Below are 24123 nucleotides of genomic sequence, written 5' to 3' on the forward strand. Positions count from 1 at the left end.
ATACTTTGGTAAGGGAGGGTAAACTTGGTTACAGAACAACCAGAATATGCCTTAAGGCTAAGAAGTGTGATATAATTTATAAATATAAGACAAAAAGAGATGACAAGGGAGCCTACAGATTGAAAGCAAATCTAATAGTAACTAGAGACTCCTAGAAATTTGAGACTATTGGAAATTTGAATAATGACTATATATATGATAATATTAAGCAATTAATAATTTATAAGGTATGAGAAGGGTATTGTGGTTATAATTTTAAGAGTTCTCTTTTAGAGATTATATGCTCAAGTATTTATGGATTAAATGTTTTGAAACCTGTAATTTGCTTCAAAATAATATAGAAGGGGGAATGGATAGGGTTATACATGGAAACAGGACTGGCCATGACTGCTGGTTATTCAAGCTGAATGAGGTGTACAACAGGGGTTATGATGCTACAGTCTGCTTTTATCTCTGTTTGAAATTCTTTGAAATAAGAGGTTAAAAAACAGACAAATGAGTCAGGCTGAAGTGGGTATTTGATACTATACTAAGGATGTTGGAAATACATCCAAAGAAATAAGGAATCACACAGATTTGGAGTTTGGGATTCTTGTTAAAAAAATAGAGATCTGTGGCAGGTTAACCCCTGTGGTACTGGGATTGTACTGGACAGGCTAGAGACCAGAGAACCAAGGCAGCGATATCAAGAACTGGGCTAGAGATATTAGGAAGAAGCTGCTATAATGAGCTAGAACCAGGGCTGGAGACAGACTTGGAAACTTTACATGCACTGAGGAGGATGAAATAATGCTATCTGCAGCAACATGGGTGGACCTAGAGAGGATCATATTAAGGGAAGCAAACCAGAAGGAGAAAGACAAATACAATGATACCACTCATAAGGGGAACCTCAAAAGATGTCACGAGCCGAGTTACAAAACAATAATTACTCACAGCAACTAACAGACATAGACACTTTTATCTTTGGTAACATGTAGTTACCGAAGGGGAAGGGGAAGTGGGAGTCATAGGTTAGGAGTTTGGGATTAGCAGACACAAACTACTATAAACAAAATCAATAAACAACAAGGTCCTACTGTAGAGCACAGGGAACTGCATTCACTAGCTTGTAACAACGTATAATGAAAAATAATCTGTCTATCTATTGATATCTATCTATAACTGAATCACAATGCTGTACACTAAAAACACAACACTGCACATCAGTTTGAAAGGAAAAAACAAAGAAAGCATGACATTTCAGAAAAACTTACTTAGCTGATGAAACAATGAGTTGGGAATCTTTATATGCTATCAAATAGCTTTGATTCTTTGGATTATGCACTGTTACCTAAAAGGAAATTTTTGAAATTTCATGGCAATCCATAACATTCATTCATTAATTCACGCACCACACGCAGTGCTCTAAAAGACATAAAGATGAAGAAGGATTATCAGCCTTTGTCATCTAAGGGAATAGCAATCCCTGTGTTCTAAATTGAAAATAATAGAGTTATTGCTTTACTACAAAATTAAAACATCACTGTTATAGTTGCTTATTCATAATTAATATATTCTGTACCATACATTCCCAGTAATGAATTACCAAGCTTTTTTTTAATTCTTTAACACTTTTTATTGATTTATAGTCATTTTACAATGTTGTGTCAAATTCCAGTGTTCAGCACAATTTTTCAGTCATACATGGACATATACACACTCATTGTCACATTTTTTTCTCTGTGAGCTACCATAACATTTTGTGTATATTTCCCTGTGCTATACAGTATAATCTTGTTTATCTATTCAGAAAAGAACAATCACTAACTTAATAAACAAGCTAATATTTAAAGTTCTTAAAGTGGATTCATCTAGGATTTTTAAAAATTATATTTATCAACTGTACTTGAAGCACCCTAGAAGAGCCAAGAAATAATTTCCATTTCATCTATGCCAGAAACTTTTCATTCATAATAGATCATTTTCCCACAGGTGTTTCAAAAAAATCCCCTGATAATCCAATCTGGCCAACACACAGTCTATGTGTCTTGAAATTCACTGGCAGCATAAATTCTAGTCTACTCTGAACTTAGTTACGTCATCCAGAAAATTCAAAAAACAAATATACTTATGGCATACAGTTCAGAAGTACTCTTCAAAGCCAAATATTATTATAAGTTGTGATTATAACAATGTGACTAAGTAGTTACATCAAGAAAATTCTTATTAATTAAAAATATAACAAAATGACTACATTTAACTATTATTTTTTACAAACAAGTTAATGTATTTAAGCAGGATTCCACATTAAGGAAAGAACTATAACGTTTGGCAGTATGAACAAATGACATGCATGATTTCATATGGCGCAACAAACTTAAAAAAACTACACTGCTCATTTAACATGTTCTTTAACTTTGGTTGCTCAAGAATGCATTACAATTTCAACTTGGATTAGTAAATGTAAAACTCTAGGGATGTTTAATATAAAACTATGACAGTCTCACACACAGAGTCATATCTAAGATTAAATAATTTCTCCCATTATTTGTTCATACTTACACTTACCTAAACTCATAAACATCTCTCTGCTCCCCATAATGAGGCCACTAGTTTCTGTTCATCTTCATCTCTTAAATGATCCACACATCTTTCACTAGGAGAAAAGAAATGAATATACATTAGCATGTTTCATCACCTCGATACTTATCCCCTTAACTAACATATAAAAGCCATCTGTACACATGCTATGAATATGCTAGAACTTCTCTGAATACTACTTATTCTAAGTTTTATTCTGTGCAGTGTTAAAATATGAGATTGTAATTAATTTTTTTAATCTCCATAACTCTCCCATATCAAAGTGTTAATGGCTTTATCTTTAAAAGATTTTCAAGATGCTACTAAAGAGAACAGATCTTTTCAAACTGCTGCAATTATTCTTTGAAGTATGTGAATTTTCTTCAGGCTTTAAATAATATATTAAAATGTTTTATGTATATATATCATAGCTTTACATTATGACCCAGACCACCCAAGAGCCAGAGTTCTTCTTTAACAAGTCTCCTGCTCATTTTGAAGTAGGAGACAGTAACGTGTCCATAGCTAAATGTCCAGTCTGAAAATCAGAAGCACCATTAATGCTTATTGATGCACAACAAGAATTCTGAAGCAACAACTGTAGAGATTTAAAAAAAATACTGCATGCAACCAGCCCATAGTATTTTGGGGGACTGTGTAATTAGGTTTGTCTGTTTGTTTACTTTTAATTTCTTTTTCAATAGAGGTACTGAGGATGGAGCCTCATGCATACTAAGCATGTGCTCTACCACTAAGCTAAAACCCCATAGTAGTTTTATAACACACTAAATGCCTTTTTCTGTTAACCTAAACTTATTTAAAGGTATCAGAAAAGTCTTAAACTGAAGAAATTTTTTTAAACATTTTTTATTGATTTACAATGTGTCAAATTCCAGTGGAAATTTTTTTTTTTAAACCACTGGCTTATTTCAGAGAAAATCCATTATTTCCAGGAATCGATCATTTGCTAGTTCAATAAAATACATACCAGTACATACTTTCTACCATATAGAGGCTCAAGGGTGAGGCGGATAAACCAAAGGGTACATGTATTTCAACTATAGATCAATACATTGAATTAATTTACCACAAAAGTTGTAATAAGCACAATTGCATGAAGAGGGTGTGGGTGTGTCTAAATTTTTGCCTAATGGCAAAAACTGGTATCTTACTGCTATGCTTGGTATTTTTCTGTTTTGAAAATGAGCCTGTTTTTATGTATTTATCAGTTAACTGTATTTCTTCTACTGTGAGCCCCCCTGTCAAATATTCCTTCCTTATTTTCCAGCAAAGTTTATCTTTTTCATATTGTTCTCTATATTTTCTTATCTATTCTGAATAAAAATCCTTTGTTACTTTTAGGGTTTCAGATTCACCACTTTTAAACTTTACACTGCAGCGTTAGCAGCTTGGATACCCATCATGCGGTCACCATGACAGCATTATACACAAATAATGATTTAGGACCACCACTAGAGGGAGCACAGAGCACTCAGAGCCTTATTTATAAACCAGCCTACTTTTTCTTTTCCTTTATTTTCCTTTCATTTCTATTTTTCATTTTTATTGTATTTCTTTAAAAAAAACACACATAGACACAATCCCAATAAAGGGCAACCTGGTTCCTGCTGCAGTAAAGAAGCTTTAGTCTAACAAAAGAAATGCTTTAATTAAGCAAAGCTGAAAAGACCTGACTTTCTTCCAAAAGCGTCTTTCCTTTGAAAGAAACTTTACATTAAGTCCTCCTGACCTATTTGAAACTGAATATAAATTACGTATTTAGAAATGTAAAAAAAATCTAATCAACAAAAATCTTAGTATTAATTTGATTTAGAAGAGATCTAATCACAGAATGCAACTTAAAGATTAATATAATTTATAATATAGCTCTTAATACAAACATGAAATACACAATACTGCATTTCCATAAAGTGTGGGTCAGGAGTAAAGCAGTCTAATATTTTTTGAGGCTTTCATTTATAACCTAGCAATTCCAGGATTTCTGTTATTCTGTCCACAGTCTTTAATTTTCTAATAAATAAAATTAAGCCACTAAATTTCAGTGAGGAAGTCACAAATAAACTATTAGAAAAGCCAGAGACTTTCAAATTATGAATGAAGATAGCAACTGATTAATTAATTTATAATTCGTTACACAAACATGAAACTATAAAGGATATTTCACTTACTGCGGCACTCTGAGGTTTACTACCAGTGGCCCAGGTAGTTCTTCTGAGTCTGGATGGTTCCAAAGTCTGGCATTATATAGAGCTTTTGTAGGAAACTAGAGAAATGAGAAAAAAGGCCAACCGTTTCCACCCTAGTGTGGTGCCTTATACAATTATCTTATTTTAAAAAAGAAAATCATAAAGAATAATTGAAATACAGAAACACACATCCTAGACAGAGGTCAGACAGTACCTGGCCCCGTAGCAGACATGGTATCACTGGGCTTTTCTGCCACAAAATCAACATGAGCACTCGGGTAAAGGGTCCCAGGTCCCAGCCTGTCTCCTAATGGCTTTATGTTCTGAGAATGTAGAAATGGTACAAACAAGAGAGGGAAGGGGGAGGAGAGAACTGACATGTGATGCAACTAAAGTTTTAACTTTTCAGAAGTCACAGCTACATCTATATTATATTTGTCTTAGGATACTGTAGCTTTTTTTTTCTTTTTGACGTATGGTTGGCACACACATTAGGTCAGTTTCAAATGAGTAACATAATCATTCCATACCTGTACATATTGTGAAACAGTCACCGCAAGTCAGTTGATGAGTCCAAGCTGTTACTGTTTGCTACTTAACAGGCCAATAAACCAAGAGAGGAGTTGCTGGGACAAGGAATAGTGACTTTATTCAGAAAGCCAGCAGATGGAGATAATAGCAGACTGGTGTCCCCAAAAACCTTCTTACCCGAGTTCAAATTCAGATTTCTTTCATACTAAAAGGGGAGGGGTTGTGGTTGGTTGGTGAAAACCTCCTGGAACCTGAATCCCTTCTTTGCTGCTGTTGATCTGGTCACAGTGTTCCTATAAATCTCCACAAGACCAATGTTCTTCTGTGTTTTGCAACTTTTTATTTCTATATGAATGGAAAGGTGTTCTTCTTTAAGGGTCAGAGCCTGGAGAATAGGCTCTCCTGTACATTTCAGGCTAGAGACAACATTCTTCTAGTGATTACTTTGTAGCAAAACCAATAGAATACAAAGCATAAAATACAAGAAACAGATCAACATGGAGTCAGGTCTGTTCTTCCCTATTTGAAGTCTAGATGAACTTCCATCACCATACACGCGTAAACAATTTTTTTTTTCTGGTGAGAATTCTGAAGGTCAACTCTCTTAGCAAGTTTCAAATATGCAATATAATATTATTAAGTATGGCCACCACGCTGCTTCTTACATCTCCATGCCTCATTTGTATTAAAACTGAAGTTAGTTCCTCTTCACCTTCACCCATTTCTCCGCACTCACCTCCTGCCTCTGGGACCACCAATCTGTTCTCTGTATCTATGAGCTTGGATCTCTTTCTCAATTCCACATATAAGTGAAATTCTCCAGTATTTGCCTTTCTCTGAGTTATTTCATTGAGCATAATGCTCTTGAGGTCCTTCCATATTATCACATGGCAAGATTTCTTTCTTTTATTTGGCTATTTCGTTGTACACCTATATCACCATTCTTTATCCACTCATCTGTCACTGAACACTTGGGTAGTTTCTACATCTTAAGCGTTGTAAATAATGCTGCAGTGAACATTTGGGTGCATATATCTTTTCAAGCAAGTATTTTGCTTATATGCATGACCATGATATTGAGCAGTACACAAGCAACTGACACAATGTAGCTGACTGTACTTCAATTTTTTAAAAAAAGTTAGTGTTTTCCTTTTCTTTGGATACATACCAGAAGTGGGTAGCAGTGTTGTATGGTAGTACTGTTTTGAATTTGTTGAGAAAACTACATTCTGTATCCATAGTGACTGCACCCATTTATATTCCCATCAATAGTGCACAAGGGTTCCCTATTCTCAATATCCTCTCCAATATTTGTAATGTCTTAGCCTTTTCTGTTGTTGTTGTTGATAATAGCCATTGTATTCAGTGTGAGGTGGTATCTCATTGTGGTTTTCATTAGCACCTCCTTGATGATTAGTGACACTGAGCTTCTGTTCTTGTACCTATTGGCCACCTGTGTATCTTTCTTAAAAAGTATTCATTTAGATATTCTACCCATTTTATAATCATAGAGCTTTTTTACTTTTTGTTTCCTATTGATTTATATGACTTCTCACATGTTTTGGATATTATCCACATGTCAGTTATGATTTTCAAATACTTTTTCCCATTCAGAGGGAGCTTTTTTGTTGATGGTTTCCTTTGTTGTGCAGAAGCCTTTGAGGTTCATGTGGTCCCACTTGTTTATTTTTGCTTTTGTTTCCTTTGCTCTGGAGGCAGATCAAAAAAAAAAATTATCATCAAGGCTGACATGAAGAAGCTGACTGCCTTTTTTATTTCTAGAGGCTTTATAGTTCCAGATCTGACATTCAAGGCTTTAATCCATTTTAAGTTAATTTTTGTGGATGGTGTGAGATGGTGGCTCAGTTTCCTTCTTTTGCTTCTGGCTGTCCAGCATTCCCACCAGCATTTACTGAAGAGATTATCCTTTCCCCATTGTATATTCTTAGCCATTTGTTGTAAATTGACTTAAGTAACTGATGATAAATGCATAGATTTATTCCTGAGCTCTGTATTTGGTTCCATTTATCTGTAGGTTTGTCTAGGCCAATGCCATACTGTTTTGATCACTATAGCTTTGTAATATAGTTTGACATGAGGGAATGCGATGCCTCCAGCTTTGTTCTTTCTCAAAAAGATTGTTTTTGCTATTGGGTGTCTCGTGTTTCCATACAATTTTTAGGATTTTTTGTCCTATTTCAGTGAAGAATGCCATTGGATTATATGAAAGATTGCATTAAGTCTGTAGATTTTGCGTATATGGACATTTTAATATTAACTTTTTCAATCCACATGGATGGAATATCTTTCCATTTATTCCTGTTGTCTTCAATTTCTCTCACTGAGGTCTTATACGGTATTATGGACATTGTACATCTGAACTTGGGTGTGCATCAGTTGAGGTGAAACAAATGACTAGCTGGATATTCTAATTCAATTATTCCCTGTGCCTTTGAGAACCACATTTGCCAATGAGGAAGAAACGAGAAACAGATGTCACAGAAGAGGTTAAGTAAAAATCTCACAGTTCTCAATTTGAATTGGATGTATCTGTATAAACAACAGAGAATTTTCTCAAATTTGTAGTATCTAGCACTTCCTAGGGAGAAGACCTAGAAATGATGATCAAGCCAGAAGCAGGGGGGATACCAGTGTCAAATATTTAGTATTCAATATTATTTCCCACTAAAAGAAACTAAGCTTTCTTGGAGAAATGACTGATTCTAGTCCTGGGCAGGAAACATTCAAGATGAGCTTGAAACATCTTGGCAAACCAGATGTCAAGGAAGCTTTCAGGCTACTTGGGTCACATCAAAAGGACTTAAGAGCTAACCTGAAGGGGTTCTAACTGGTGACAAGATGAGACAGTTTGAACATCAGCAAATACAATAACTGCAGTGTATTTATAATCCATCAAATAGGTTTTAATCCTTGACTTCATCTTGGTTTTCAAAATTCATCATCTATGCAGGATGACAAAGTAGTAATTCATTGTCTTAATAATGGATTAATAAATGAAAAGAAAGAAGCATCTAACCTGCCTTTCCTCTATGAACTGCTTCAATGGGTAGCTGTAGATGGAGGGAAGTGTCCCATTACAAAATTAAACCAGCTGATAAATGAAAAAGAAATGATGTAATTAGAATATCATCCTTCTTCACCCCCAAATGGACAAACCAATGTAAGCACTGAACATCATTGCTGCTAACACCTCAAAAATAGACAGGCAACTTGACTTTTTGTCATTTGATGAAACAGCACACCAATACCTAGGGTCTCATCAAACATCTTGATCTTTAGTCCGATCAAGCCTCTGAATACCCACCTCAAGACCCAGCTCAGGAGTCACTTCTTCCAGGATGCCTCCCATGATTGCTCCCAAACTAGATAAGGCACCCAATCTGCGCCCAGGGCCCCTGGGCTGGCTACGTTCTCCTGTGCCACAGATCATACTCTTAGCCCACTTGTCTGTCCCTGCCACACCTGGCAGGCAGGATGGGCAGCCTGCCAGAGCTCTCCCAGAGAGTGGCCTTGGCCCAGCTGGAAACTATCCCATCAGCCCTGCCAAGCCTCACGGCCCTAAGGAGGGTCCCATTTCTCCCTCCACCTCCACTGCCTGCTTTCTCCAGCTTAAATTAATAATTTTAAAGTAATTAAGCCCAGCAAACCATAACTGATTGAGTAAGAACTGCTGGTGGCTGGCAGAGCTGTGAAGCATCACTTCTGCCTAAGCCTGAGTTTGGAGGGCAGTGGGGTAGGGGCCTGATCCCAGGTCCACACTCTTGGGGCCTATCCACCCCGTGGCAGAGATAAACCTCTCTGAGCATCCAGCCACCTACTGATCTTTAGATCTTCTACCCAGTATGTCAGGAGACTTCTTAACGAGATCAGGCAGAGCCCGAGAGAGCTCTGTCGCATGTGTGGAGGATTTCTATTCAATTATTCAGAGCAGGACAGAACCTGCCCAGGAGGATGTGGGAGCCCTTGTCAGTAAGGCAGCTCACTCCTGCCCTCCTAATTCTGCCATGGTCAGTCCAGCCCCCCAGGGTCCACGGTAGACTGGGGCAGAGTCCCCATCAGACAGAAGGAGGAGCAGAGCTGGCCTGGGGTATGGGGCAAAGCCAGGACTCTCGCTGCCTACCTGGGATTTCTCCCCCTCCCTTGGAACCTAGGTGAGCTCTCAGGGGTGACCACAAATGAGCCATCCCTAAGGCAGCAGACAGCCCTGCCCACAACAGGGTGTGGGGATAGGAAAGATCCTCCCAGGTGGGAAAGGCTGAGTCTGGAGCCAAGGTTATGGGTTGTGGCTACATATAAAGTGGGGGCACGGTGTATAAGGCCAAGACCCACTGCCCCACCCTTCTCCTGGAAATAAGATGGTGACATCACACACATTGAGGGGAAGGACCACAGACACCCCAGGACCTGGAGGAGGCCACAGAACAGTGTGCTCCACCTCCTGGCCATCAGGTCCTCCTCCCTTCAGGACTTAAGGGTGTGAAGAGAGGTCCCGGTCACATCACATTCCCAGGGACCCTCAGGACACCTGGGGGGAGGGGCTCAGACCCAGGATCCTCTCCCTTCTTTACTCCTCCCAGCCCTTGCCCCACTAGGCTGGTCCCCACCCTTCCCTCACTGCCCAGCTCAGCTCAATCTTTCCTATGAGCCTGAAACACTCATATCTTTTACTCAAAGCCTCATGACCTTTGGGCCAGTGCAAGTGTCTCTCCCCACAAAAGCCTTCCCACACTGCCCAGCCTCATCTCGTCTCCTCCCTGACCACATGGGCACAGAACAGAGCTCAAAGCCTGGCTCTTTCCTTTCTAATGCTGCCCGCCCCCAGAGAGCTTTCAAGTCCTCAAAGTCTGAGGTTTGGAATCCACTGTGCAGAAAGGTCTGGTCACCAGTGTGGCTGCACAGCCTCCAGTCCAACCCCGATCCCCAGAGCACCCGGTGGGCAGAGAAGCCCCATGCAGCGCAGCTGCTCTCACTTCCAGGGGGCAGCAAAGAGAAGGCGGAGGGCAAGCTCATGTTCTGTGAACCCAGCCTCCTTTCTCTTCTTCAGATGACACCGCCCACATCCATTCTGCCCCTTTCACTCTCAGCTCAGGGAATGGCATCCCACTCCCCTGGCACCAGGACTGGTCTGCGAGGAGACTGTCTCCACGCCGGGCCCATGAGCAGCAATCCTAGGACACTTGGGAGGCTCTTGTTAAACAGTCTCCCTCTTCCCGTGGGGCAGGACCAGGGGGATGGGCTGATTAGACATGTGCCTGCAACAGCCTGGGGGCTCTGAATGGGTAAGGCTGCCTGGGAGGGAGGCCCACCCCCAGGTAGGCAGGGACAGGGTGTGGAAAAGGAGGCAATGTCCCAAGGATACCATTTGGGCCCCTGGATCCAGCCATGCCCTATCTGCTTAGGCCGGTACAGGTGTTCCTGACACCCACATGACTAATATAACCAACACAGAGAGTGACTTCAGACCCTCGGCAGGATTCCCTGACGTGAGGCTGGGGGGTGGTATTCTCAGGTGGTCCAACTTAGCAGTTTCACAAGCACACATGGGGCAACAGCTTCCTCTCAGACATATGAGGCAGAAACTCCACATCACCCAGGGCACCGTAGCTCTGCCTCCTTGTCACGGAAGTGGGGTCCTGACAGGAAGGGGCTCTCCAAGCAGACGAGCCTTGGACCCACCCACCACCAGAGTCTCAGCCCATCTGCAGGTGTTATGCCTGGGAGCTCACTAGGGCACACAGGCAACACTCCTGTGTGTTTGCAGGCCCACACGTGTACATGCCATAGGTACACTCACACGGCCACACAACAAACACTTGCTCTGCTCCTGCATTGCTGGGAGTTGTGAGAGGCAGAACAAATGGTGCCTGCACTCCCAGACCCCACAGGTGACCCCTATGACATGTGGGGAGATGGGCAGGATGGCGTGGCCACAGAGCGAAGGCCCCAGCCCCCTCAGCGACAGAACAGCCAGGGAGGGCTTCCTAAAGAATGCCCCAGAGGCAAGGCTGCAGCAGAGCTGGCACGCAGTCCCTGCCCGGCTGCACCCCGCCATCTAGAAGCTCCCCTGGAGCACTCACCAGCACTGCTCAGTGGGAGCTGATACTCGTAACAGACCCGCTGTCCTCCCTTTAATGAAATTCCAGGAGCTAAGCAGCCTGACACAACCGGACCCCCGAGCTGTGCTCCCCGGGTGGCTCCTGGTGAGGACTCCATCACTAACAACACAGAGCTTCAAAGCCCCTTTAGCCCTGGCTCACCAGGAGGGTTCTAATTCCTGCTTCCTCAGAGGCCAGCGCAGGAGGGTTGGTAGCTACTTCCTTGCAAATGGGCACCGCTCACCACCTGCGGCAGGGGTGTGGGGGAAAGGGGGTCGGCAGCTCGAGCTTCCAGGCTCGCAGGCCCCACACCTCCAGTTGCTCCTCTCTCCCCCTCCCCCTTCCCTTCCCCAAGTCATCATCCCCATTTCACACATGTGGAGAATGAGGCCAGGGAGGGGGTCTCCCAAGCCCGCCAGAGGATTCCCAGGTGGGAGACAACAGAAACCCAGATGAAAATGAACATCATTACAAAACAGAAAGAGACTCACAGACACAGAAAACAAACTTATGGTTACCAGGGGGAAAGCAGAGGGGAGGGATAAATTGGGAGTGTGGGATGAGCAGACACAAACTACTACATACAGACCAGACAGACAACAAGGTCCTGCTGTAGAGCACGGGGAGCTGTACTCACTAACTGGTAATAACCTATAACTAGAAAGAACACCTGTAGATGCATAACTGAATCACTATGCTGCACAAAATAAACCAACACAACACTGAAAACCAGCTATACTTCAATTAAAAACAGACTAGAAACCCAGTTCCTTGCTCATACCCAACAACCAGACAGCAATCACATCACACAGCCTCCAAGGCCAGCACCCGGAGCCCAGGGTGAGCATCTGCTTCCCCTGGGTAACCTCCCTTCCCTCACCAGCCACTCCCAGCCCCACAGACACATCTCAGAGGGGACGGACAGACCCGTGGCCCTGACCCCTGACAGAACAGCTCAGGAGGGGAAACACCTTCCAGAAATGAGTCCCCCAAAACTATTCCCCGCTCCAGACAGTGAGCATGGGAAACCCCTCGGTGTGACTGTAGCCTTTGTGCTGGGCCTCAGCATCCCCCGTGGAAGTGGCCCCTGCCCGGGAGAGGCTGTGCCATCACCTCCTATCATTTCTTGCCAGGAGAGACCTTCAAATCCAGAAGCTGACCAGGAGGGAAAGGCCGGCTCAATGAGGTGGCAGGGTGGGACAGCTATAAATGCAACAAGCCCCACATGCCATGGGACCCCGAGTGGCTCTGAGCATGACCCCAAGCTTGAGGGGGTCTCAGAGAACAGAGGTCCCATGTGTCCATCTGCCCTGTTACCCATCCAGGGGCTTTTACTGATTAGTGCCAGGCACCAGCTAAGTTCTCCACTGTCCTTACCTCATTTGGTCCTGGAAACAACCTGTTAAGGGAGGGACCACTGTCCCCATCTTAGAGGCAGGAAAGCTGAGGTCAGCAAATTAAGTCCCCTATCAAGAGACATCAGGGATGCTGTGCGTTCAGAGGGGCAAGGACAAAATGAACAATTCCAAAAGACAACCGAATGAGAAATATTCAGGCTGCAGGATGTGAAGCCTGAAAAAGTCTGAGGGCACAGTGGCTGTCTTTAAACGTCTAAAGGGCTGTGGGGTGGAGACAGCCTCAGGCCACTGTACCCCAGTGTAAGGGCCCTTGGAGCTGCAGGGATCTCACCCCACACATGTGGGCCCTGAGGCCGTGGGAGGCCAACCCCCTCAGTCAGAGCCTGGGAGGGAGGGAGGAAGAGGCCAGTGAGGGCAGGGGCCCTGCAACCACCCAGGACTGAGGGGGAGGAGCACATGATGTCTGCAGCCATGACAGGGAAGGCAGCCAGGACCCTGGGGCGGAACCAAGTCAGGGCCCCTCAGCTCCTGTCACCGGCCTCCCAAGATGGGCACCACTGTGACACGCCCCGGGAGCCCAGCCCAGTGCCGAGTTCCTGTCTCAGAGCTTCGGGCCCAGAACCCAGACAAGGGCCCAGAGTGTGGCCTCACCCTTCCTCCTAGGCCTCTGGATACTCAGACAAAAGGATGGAAAACCCCCCCAGCCCCAGGCCAGGAGCAGAGCTAAGGCAAGGCCTAATGCCTCTGCCATTGCACCGAGCAGGAGGGCTGCATACGGAAAAGAGAGCACGGAGACCACCTGCCAGGCCAGGCCCGGGCCGAGCCTGCAGGGGCTCAGGCCACGTCAGGGCCGGCACACGGACAGACTGAGCCAAGAGCTCTAGCCAAGGGGCTGGAGAGGATGGTGTCTAGCCAGTGGGGTCCATGTCTCTGCCCTGACCTGGGGGTTGGTAGAACCAGGCAGGGCCCAGAGACCAAGGGGTGTCATGTATTCTTGTCCAGGGAACAGGAGAACAGAGCAAATAGTAGCCAGGACATAAAGAGAAACAAGGCCCACTTAGGGTTCAATGGGTCACCGCCCAAACCCTTAACTACAACACGGGGCTCAGCACAGCGCTGCTGGGCTCCCCAAAGTTGGCTGCTTGCCAACAGCCTCCTTCCTGCTGTGTGTACATGACCTCTCTATATCCACCACCACAACACTGAGGTAGCCCCACTTCACAGACACTGAAACTGGGGCTTGGACAGGGAAAGTGACCTTTTAAGATCACACAGCAGATCAGTCACAGAGCTGGGATTTGAAACTGGCTCTGCCTGACCCCTGCCCACCAAATAGAGCAAGTTATGGGCTCTACAGCCAGCTGTTCAGGGGCTGGGCCAGGCTGGCTGGGTTCTGTCTGCGATGCACACTCAGAAGTGTAACGCTGCAGCAAGACTGCAGTTCCGCGCAGCGGTGGCCACGGGTTCCCAGAGCCCCGCCCACACAGGTGGCTGCAGGCAGCAACCCTGTGAGTCACTTCATCAATATCAACCTGCTTCCCTGCTCTTCTTCCCACCCCCCACCTCCAAGCCTGGACTGGCCCAACTCCATTCCTTCCCTGGTCCAACAGCGCCCACCTCTGGTCCAGGCAGGGATGGCAAGAGCGCAGCTCCTCCAAAACCAGAGAAGGGCAGCCGAGAAAGGCAGGCCAAGGCACAGAGGGGCCGTGAAATGCTGTGCCTCCAGGCTTGTGCTCCTCAGAGGAGAGACTACGGGCTTGGGTGCCAGAGGCTCCTCCGTAGGCAGCGAAGAAGACACCAGCCCACCCAGGTCAGGGGGAGGGGCACCACCCCAGACACCCAGCGCACAGACACACCCACCCACAAACACAACAAAAAGAGGGCCCTGAGCCACACACGCCTGTGCCACTAGCGCTGGGCACACAGACTGGCCCACAGAGCTGGAAACGAGCGTCACATGCCTGTGACATGGCCCGCAAGGAGCCGAGCCCACCTGCTCACAAGCTCTCCACTCCAGTCCTGCAGGGCAGAGCACTCCCAGTGCCATGGCTTTGGTGGGCCAAGAAGGGAGCCGCACCTTGTGTAGCACGGTGACTGCCCAGGGACACAGGGGGCCCTGTGCTGCCCAGATGGTAACAACCCCGCTGGTCTCCAGTGCTGTGCCGCCTGGCAGGCTCCACCCCTGTTAGCCCTGGGCACAGGGGCCGGCCACTCACCTTCCCGCAGGGCCAGAAAAGGGTTGTTGACCTCGATGACCTTGACAGAGCAGGTGATCTTCTAGGTCTGCAGGATGTCATCACTGAGGCTCAGGTCTGGTGCAGCCAGCTGGAAATGCCCTGTCATCCTTGGGCACATTCTCCTGGAAGATGGCACCTGGAGGAGAGGAGGGGTTAATACCAGGCCTAGAGAGGGGCTCTCCTTCCCCACCTCACCCCCTACCCTTGGCCTTTAGGTGCTCGCAGGACTGAAGGTTGCCAGGTGGTGGGAGTTCTGGGCTGGAGTTCCAGCCTGATAGGAGAGATTAAGGCTCTCCTTGGTCCACCAGCACAGAAATACACCCGCCCCCATAGGCCAACATACTTGATATGAGTTACACATGCACATGGCACATGCTGCCACCAGGTCACACAAGTCTCTCACAACCAAGCCACCTCATGTATGAGCCATGCCCCACAGAATGGAGTCAAGCTGGCATGACCTCAGGCAGCACCTAAAGGCCCTGACATGGTCACAGGAATGTCATCCCAGGAGCCAGAAAATTTCCCCGCAGGCCAATGGCCCCGGCCCCTATCCCAAAAATGGATCGATGACTTCCGTCTGCCCTGCTGGCCTAGAGCAGAGCAAGCAGGTCTGCAGGGGCTTTCCTGTGCCAGGGGCTTCTTTATGCAGGGCTTTTGGTGACTGATGACAGGCAGCTCAGTCCCAGCCTGGCTGCCTGGGCTCTGCCTCCTGCTCTCCATCCCTCCCTGCTTTTTCTTCTTCCAAGTACATTGGGGGTCTCTGGAAGGGGGGATTGGAGAAAGTTCCTAGACTCCTTGCCTCCTGACACAGGAAGGCTGAGGAGCCCAGAAGGGGCCATTCTTAAACCGTGAACAGCTCCTCCAGGGTGACCTCCAGCTGGACTTTGCATTCTTGCCTTGGCCAACTCTGTGCACTTGCACCTGAGAGCAGTCAGACTTGCCAGAGCCTGGCTCTGCAGCCTGGACAGCTCTGGAGTCCTCCCTCCTCTCCAGGCCCTGAGGGTCATCACAGTCCCAGGGCTGGGCCCTATGATCCCCGGGCTGGGGTTTGGGCAGGAGGAGGGAGGTCCCCTTCCACGCTATAGCCAGAGCTGCAACGCTGACCTCCAGACTCAAGCCCCACGGACATCACCACCCACCACTGGGAAGCTGGCTTGGCCCGGGTCTCTGCCTGGGGATTGCAGCGCACCAAGCCCAGGCCTAGTCCCTCACCACCCCTCACACCCCTGCCTGGCCTGGCCCATCATTCCTGCCTTCTGACACCTCCCAATCCCCATTTCTCTGGGCTCCTTGGTCTTTCCCAACTGCTATAAAGGCTACTGTCGAGGAGCTCCCCAAAAGCAACCCGTCAGTCCCCCAAACTTGCCCAACTTTCTGGGATTTCCCTATGCTGCTACCAAGTCCCACACACTCCCCATCCACAGGCCTCCTCCTCCTCTCCTCTGTCTCATCTTTCCTCTCCTGGTTCTCCCTCCATTGGTCGCATCCTGCTCATCTTGCACACACACACTCCCCCAACACACCACTGCCCAGGCTTCTCCCCTGGCTCTCATTCCCCAGACCATCTGCCAGCCCCCAACACCTGGGCCTTGGGAAACTCTAGGGCTGTCCAGGATTGGGCTGCCATCGCCACAATCAGATACACACACACTCCCACACCCACAATGAGAGACACATAGACACACACACCAGGGAAACAGGCAGACACTGTGTTCACTCTAACAGGCTGACAGTCATGCACACACCAACACAAGCTAGGATGCTCTCTTACAGTGACATCAACATGGTGCCAGGCACATACACAGCCACACATGCTGACAACACCCACCCACCCACATTCACCCACAGTTCAGGTTGGGCCTCTTTGATCCTGCCCTGCCAACCTGGTGAGACCAGGGCCCTTTCTGCCCCGATTCCCGCTGCTCTCACCCGAGAGTAAAGGCTAGCGCTACCCTGCCTGAGGCCCAGCCAGGGTCTAGATATGCCTCTAGCCTGGGGCTCCCCACAGCTTAGGCCCTAAGTGTCCACAGAGGCCACAAGGCCCCACGGGGGTACTGGAAACGGGGAGAAGTGGGAGCCCTCAGGAGCAAGGAGCTGCCCATGCACATCTCCCCCGCGGGGCGGCGCGGCCTGGCCCTTCTAGGGAGCACCACCCCCAAGCCCCTCAGCTCAGGGAACAGCCAAGTTTGCACGCCATGTGCCCCCCACACCGCTGGGGCCCCCTGCTCAGCCTCTGTCCTGCTGCCCACCGCACCTACTGAGATGGAAGAGTCGACCTGCACCGACACGCATTGGCATATCCAGCGGAGAAGTCACAGTGTCAGTGTTTCCATGTCCCCTGGGCACAGGGCTCATCTGCCCAAGGCAGGGCGAGGCTGAGGGCAGCGTGGAGCAGGGAGGCGCCAGTCCGGGTGCAGTCCCTGGGAGCTGAGCCAGGTGCATTTTCCCCAGCCTGCCTGCCCCAGCCCAGCCCAGTGCCATCAGGCCCCTGCTCTGAATCTGGTGGTGCCTGTGGCAGCCGGGCCCACACAGCGGCTCATGGCTCACAGTGTGTCTGGGCCCCTGCAAGGAGCAAACTGCAGAGGAAGCCCACCCACCCACCCTCGGGTCCGCTCCTGTTCCCCTCCCTGCCCGCCTCCCTCCCCTCCACCCTCCTCTTGACTAGGTGACTGCGGAGTCTCAGCCTTGCCCCGTGCAGCTTGGAGAGGGCGCCAGGTGCTCCTCACTCCCAGCCTGGGGGATGCTCAGACGCCAGGATGGTGGGGGGAACCACTGGGGCTGCGATGTGCAGAGACTTGGAGGCCCGGGGCCTTGCGCCCCCTGTTCGCCAGACGTGAAAATGAAGAAGTGTAGGACTCGCACTGCCCTCAGGGGTTTCCGGAACCCACTGGTGTCCACCGACCTCAGCCATTCAGTGCCTCACACCACGACCCCCGTCCTAGGCAGAGACCCTCATGGAGCCAGGCCAAGGATAGCCAGTAGAAAGATGGGGAGGGACGCTGAGCCAGGCACCATGATGCAAGTGGACCCGCTGGTGGCCAAACTTCTGGAACAGAGCTATGGCCATGGGCTGGACCCTAGATGGCCCCTGGGACCTTGGCAGGTGCCCATCCCCTGCCCTACAACTCGGGGCTCAGCAGAGAGTCAGGCAGGATGCTCGGACTCTGAAGCCCAATTCATGGCCAGAAACCAGCGCATCCCTCACCTCAGCGCCTGGAGGTGAGGAGCTTTCCAAGGGGCTGGCCTGCTCAGATTCCAACCTTGCACGGAGCCTTTGACATGTGAGCTGGGGTTGGGAGTTCCTTTCTCTGAGCCAGTGGAGAGCGGGGCTCTCTACACCGGAGGTGAATGCTTCTGGCCAGGCACCACCACCAGACGTAGAGGTAAGCTATTTGGGCCCCAGCCTGGGAGGAGGTGGCAAGCCTGAAGGGTAGCCACCATTTCCCACCGCCCCACCCCCCACCAAGTTTCAGACAGAATGGACTCCACATGGCACACCCAAGATTTGGGGGAGACAGCTGAGTGTTCCCAGACCAAGATTCCATGGAAGTTTGATCTGGAAGCACCTGGCAGAGCCTCCTACCAGGGTCCACTCCTGGGCACCCAGGAGCACCCCTTAGCCCTGTCGTTGGCCTGGCCCCAAGGCCTCTACCTTGATCAGGATCAGGTGCTGGGCATAAGAGATTCCGAGATGCTTTCCTAGAACTCCCCACTCACAGGAGAGGCAGACAGTTAAACAGATTATTAAAAGATGTGGCAAGGACCACAAGTGCCAGGTATACACAGGCACGTCCTGGGCTGTGATCTAGCCTGGGAGGAAGAGCCAGAGGATGGCTGCCTGGAAGAGGTGACAGCTCTAAAGGCTGAGTGAGGGTTACCAAAGGAGAAGGAAGTGAGGCTTTCAGGCATTGAATGCTAGTTAGCCAGCCAAAGCAAGAGCAAAACAAAGTGTGTGTGTGTGTGTGTCTGTGTGTGTCCATGTGTCTGTGTGTGTCCGTGTGTCTGTGTGTGTGTGTGTGTGTGTCCCCGTGCTGCCTGCCATAGAAGTCACTGGCAAATTTTACCTTGGAAAGATGGGGGAGGAGGCCGTGGAGAGGGGCCAATGCAGGCTTGGAGAGCAGTGAGGCAGCCCTTACAGTAGCTGATGGGACTGACTCGGTTGGGCAGGGGCAGCCTAGGGGAGAGGAGAAGCTGGCTCAGAGAAACAGTAGGGAGCCACATGGACTGGCAAGGTGACTTTCAGGATGAAGAGCCAATGGGCAGAAACAGAAAACTGACCAGATATGCAGGAGGCCGAGCTGTCCAGCTGAGTGTGGTGATCACACAAAGGCACTTCCTCAAGAAATCCATCTTGGCCTTGAATTGTAAAACATGCTCCACTCAGGCTCTACAAACTCTCCATGTCTCCCTTCTCATTCCCTGGAAATTCTACCATGTACTGGCTGAACAGCTGCAGACACAGGATAAATAAAGGATGGATTTTATTATATAACAGTTTGGTTCCTATGTGGACTGTCTCCACCTCAGAAGCGTGGCAGTATATTCACCCTCTAGGGGCTCAAACTTGAGAGTAAGAGCCACGGGGTCAGGGATTCCACAAACACTTGTTTGGACCCCTGCAGTATGGTAGTAAAGTAGGCATGTGATAATTCTAACCCAGTCAGAAGGTTTTGTTGATGTTATGCTAGGCAGAGGTAGCATGACTGCAGTGAGGCCAATCTCAAGGCCCCCTTCCAAATACTAAGAAATTTTGAGGAGACAGTTTTGAGAAGGCTTCTGTCAGTTTCTAGTTTGGATGATGAGGTCCCTCTAGTTTGTGACCTGAGGGCTATGACTCAGGCTGGCTTTCCCCTGGAAGCTCTTGGCCAGAGTATCCCCTTCCTCTCCATCTCCCACAGTGTGGGGTCCTTCCCCATCCCAAGATGCTCAGCTCCTAATGCTCATCCTCCTGCACTCCCAAGCCAAGCCAGTTTTCCCTGCTGGACTGGAATGGCCTGGGGAGCCCTTCACTAGCCAGGAGGGGCACTCTGCACAGGTCCCATTTCTCCTAGAGCTGGGAGGCAGCCCCAGAGATGACTGGGGCACTATGCCCCGTACCTCTAGGCAAGACTCTTTGAATCCTGTCTGCCACCTGAAGTTGGGATTACCAGTTTCCAAGGACATTGGCTATTATTGGGGCTTTATCAGGCTCATCAAATCTTTAAGACTTATTGATCCTGGTCAGCCCCGTCCCTTTAAGAGCTGATAACCTCAAGGACTGCAAAAGCTGGCTCCCCTAAAGCAGACTCCTGGGGAAGCAACTCAACCTGATGAACAAGTTCACCCCAACTCTAAGCCCAGCTGGAGAAGAGAGATTAGCAATCTCTGGGTCATACAATATAAATCCATTTCACAGAGGGGAAAACTGAGGCTCAGAGGAGTAACTTGCCCAAGACACCAGGTGAGATGCTGGCAGACCCAGGACTCAATCCTCTGTTTGCTCCTCACTAAACAAAGATGTAGTCACAGAAATTAAAAGTGGGTCAATAAATCCTTCATTTGAACAGACTTTAGCCAACACAGGTGATCCTTTTTTCTAAAAATATCTTTAGTTATACCAATTCTAGCTAAATTTATTCAATATTTACCATAGGCAGGCACTGTGCTCAGCACCTACATCTTACTAGGAGATGGTATCCCCATTTCCCACTTGGGAAAGGAGGTGCAAAGCGATACCCTGAGCCCATCAGGAGCCTTAATGGGAACACTACTGCAAGCCTGTAGTTTGCTACCAAACCTGCAGATGAAATGCCAAGGGAAAGAAAACATGGTGGCCCACTAGGAAACCACAATCATCGTCACTTAAAGTTTTGTCATCCTATAAAGCAGACCTCTCCTTTCTCTGTCATCTCGTTTCTCATCTCAGCCAATAACTGGACTGAGGGAGCACCAGCTGGAATCCTGACCTTCCCAGGAGCCTGCGGCCCTGGCATATTCCCTGGGGCACTGTCTGCTGCACGTAGAACCACCACTGCCCAATCCCCACCTCAAATTTGCTCCTTTAAGCAAGCCCCCAAACCAGACAAGATACTGTACCATGAAAGACTGCCTTCCTCCCTCCCTCCCCAGCATAGAGCCCTGACCCAGGATTTCTAAGCTAATTCAGGCTAGACCTGCATGAAGGTGACCACTTGCAAGAGAGAGCAAGACCCAGCTTGGGGGATTCTCTGCAGGCTTTGGCACAGAAGACCAGTGCCCCTGAGAACACAAGGAGGAAGCCAACCCCAGTACTGGGATCAACCTCCCCCAGGGCAGGGTCAGCATCTTAGAAAGAGCCAAGCTCTATGCCCTGTATCTTCAGTTCCAAGCTGGGCTCTGCCCAGTGGCTCCAAATAACCTGCATCTGCCAGAATCTGAGCTCAGAAAATCCCACTGCTATTTTTCTCTCTCAACCCACTGGGTTTTTCTTTAAAAGAAAAAAAGACAATCCAACAACAACAAAAACATGTATTCATTCCTTATTTCATGCTTTCCTTCAGTCACTGCCTTTGGTCTTCTGTTGTACATTAACTGTCCATCTCTACTCGACTTCCTTACCCCTTCCTCCCAACCTTTTTCATCTCATTTTTACTGTTTCTTAGCATATGTTTATTTGATTTCATTTTCTTTTATACCACTGTACTTTTTACTTTATTTTTACTCTGGTTAGCCTCATGGGTTTTTACTTTTCAATTTCCCAGGCCAGCAATCTTTTGCAGCCCTCATTCCATTATTTGAGGCTTCTATTCATTTATCCTTTGATTTTCTCCACCTTGGGGGCTGGGCAAGTGAAACTGAAGGTGCCCTCCAGGCACCAGCCTTGTGGCAGCCTCCAAGGCAGGACCCACTGGTAGGCCCAAACCCCTGGCCACACCCCGCCTCCCCAGGTACTCTTTCAACTTCATTGACAATGTAACAGAGGAGAACAAATCTGAATCTATATTGGATCTGTTCGTTTAGTTTTAACCACTGTGCCCTGTTTTCCAGGCTCGGTCTTGCCAGCTCTGCACCTTTTGTGAATCAATGTTGCCTTTAGCCTGAAACAGACAGGAGAGCCTATTCTCAGGACTCAGCCTATTCTCGGGGCTCTGAGGGTTAAGGATGTTAGCCCCTCTGCACTCATGTGGAGATAGTAAGTTGCAAAATAGAGGAAAAACCTTTGTTTTTGTTGGAAGTTTACAGGGACACCATGACCTGGCCCACGTGGACAGCTGCAAGAACAAACAATGCCTGCAGCAAGAAGTTTGCAACAACCAACCACACCCCCTTTGTTTTTTGGGGTGTTTTTTTTTTGTATAAAAGGAGCCTGTATACTGACTAGAGCAGGATGGTTCTCCAAGACATTGCTCTGCCATCCTCTAACTCTGTCGGCTTTCTAAATAAAGCCGCTATTCCTTGCCCCAATATCTCATCTCCCAATTTATTGGCCTGTCGTGTGGCTAGCAGAGTGAGTTTGGACTTGGCAAAACTAGTGGCACAGTGCAGGGACCCATGTCTGGCAGCCCAGGTGAAAAGGCTTCCATTTGTTGGAGCCACGCCCCACAGGCCAGTGAGGAGGAAGGAAATCACACAGCGTATCCTCCCTAGACAGGAGCACCTCCTGTCTGCAGGGCAGGGGCCTCTCTTTATCCCCATTCTATGGGCAGGAAACGGGCCCATTTAGTGTGCAGTGTGCTTAAAACCAGGATAATCTGAAATGTTACATGCGTGAGAAATTGCCTCCTCTGCAAAAAGCAATCTAGAACCTCAGAGATCTGGTCCCTGGACCAAGGTCTCCCTGACATAGTAGGTGTCAGGACCAAATGCCAGCTCAAGCCCACCTGTGGCTCTCATGCTGCCATCCAGGGCTCCCTTTGGCTCCATGGAGTCCAGCAAGGTCCATCCTTTCCACAGGCTCCTCTGAAGGGCAGAAAAGGCAGGTCAGAGTTTGCAGAGAGCCATTACCAAATACCAAAGGCGAGCAAAAAGAAGGAGGGTTCAGTTACCAGGAAGAACCTGAGCTGTCATCTCAGTCCCAGGCCTCCTGGGGCAGCCTGTGTCCCAACTTCCTCCTAGAGCAGTGGTCCTCCAGGTGTGTGTGTCCCCCAGCCTGGATCCGGGGTGTTCCTCAGAGGAAGTCCTGGCTTCCAGGGATCTAGCCCCACCCCACTTCCCTCAGGCTTGAACTTCTGTGCTCTAAGTCCATTGTCTTCAAGGAAAGTGTTCTGCTGCTGAGAGTCTAAAGTTTGAAAACCTCTCCCTGATCAATCTCTCCGGAGTCCAAAGGCCAGCCCAGGCCCTTCCCAGGTTGCATGCAGGGATCCCTGCTTCCCCACTACAAGGCCTGAGGAGGCTTCTCCTTTCCCTGGCTCCTGGGTCCTGCGACTCTGGCCATTTTGCACTTGAGGGAGCTCCCAATCCCCCCAGGAAGGACAAGTAGCAGGGAACCAGACCCCAGGCTATCTTTCTCCAGACAAAAACTTGGGTCTTCACACCCTGATCAGTCACTGCCAAGGCTCTACACCCAGAATGTGGAGCAGCACAGAGGCCTCCTGTCCTTCCCACCACTGCCCAGAGGCCTTCCCGCCCCTGCCATCTGCTGCAGCAGGTCCCTGCAGTGGGCTCCACACGGGCTGAGATGAGCCCATGAGCTGAGTCAAGGAAGAAAGCGCACATCCCATACTGAGAAAACAACAGAAGGTAAAGTGTGGAGTTAGAAGCACACATAGAAACAGAGGGGGGGGCAGCAAGATGTGAAGGAGGAGTTGGTGGAGGGGCCAGGATGGAATTTGCCAGAAGGGTCCTGGTGGGAGAATGCTGAGGCCAGCTCACTACTTTTCAGACATGTCTCTACAGAGCAGGGGTCTAGGGTGGCCCTGGGCAGCCAGAGACATGTCAACCATTAGGTCTTCAGTGGGCATCAGAGGTTAGCCAGAGGGCCACTGATTCTGAATAGAGACTGAAGGGTGAATCCCTTGTCCCCTTGGCCACCAGGAAGCTCACAGGAGGCTTACCCACCCTGACTTCACACCATACCCTGTGCCAGTTGTATGTCTTCTGCCCTCATGAGGGATGGGGCTGCAGGTGTCCACAAGTGAGGTGCAGCACCAGG

At 48.3% G+C, this 24123-nt stretch overlaps 1 pseudogene; it reads right to left on the reverse strand.

Annotated features, from left to right (window-relative positions):
• The window catches only part of LOC102530620 (wings apart-like protein homolog), a 335358-nt pseudogene that overhangs the window by 14233 nt on the left and 297002 nt on the right, over nt 1-24123 (reverse strand).

Source organism: Vicugna pacos, chromosome 11 (assembly GCF_048564905.1).
Source record: "Vicugna pacos chromosome 11, VicPac4, whole genome shotgun sequence".
In the NCBI taxonomy this organism is placed as follows: Eukaryota; Metazoa; Chordata; class Mammalia; order Artiodactyla; family Camelidae; genus Vicugna; species Vicugna pacos.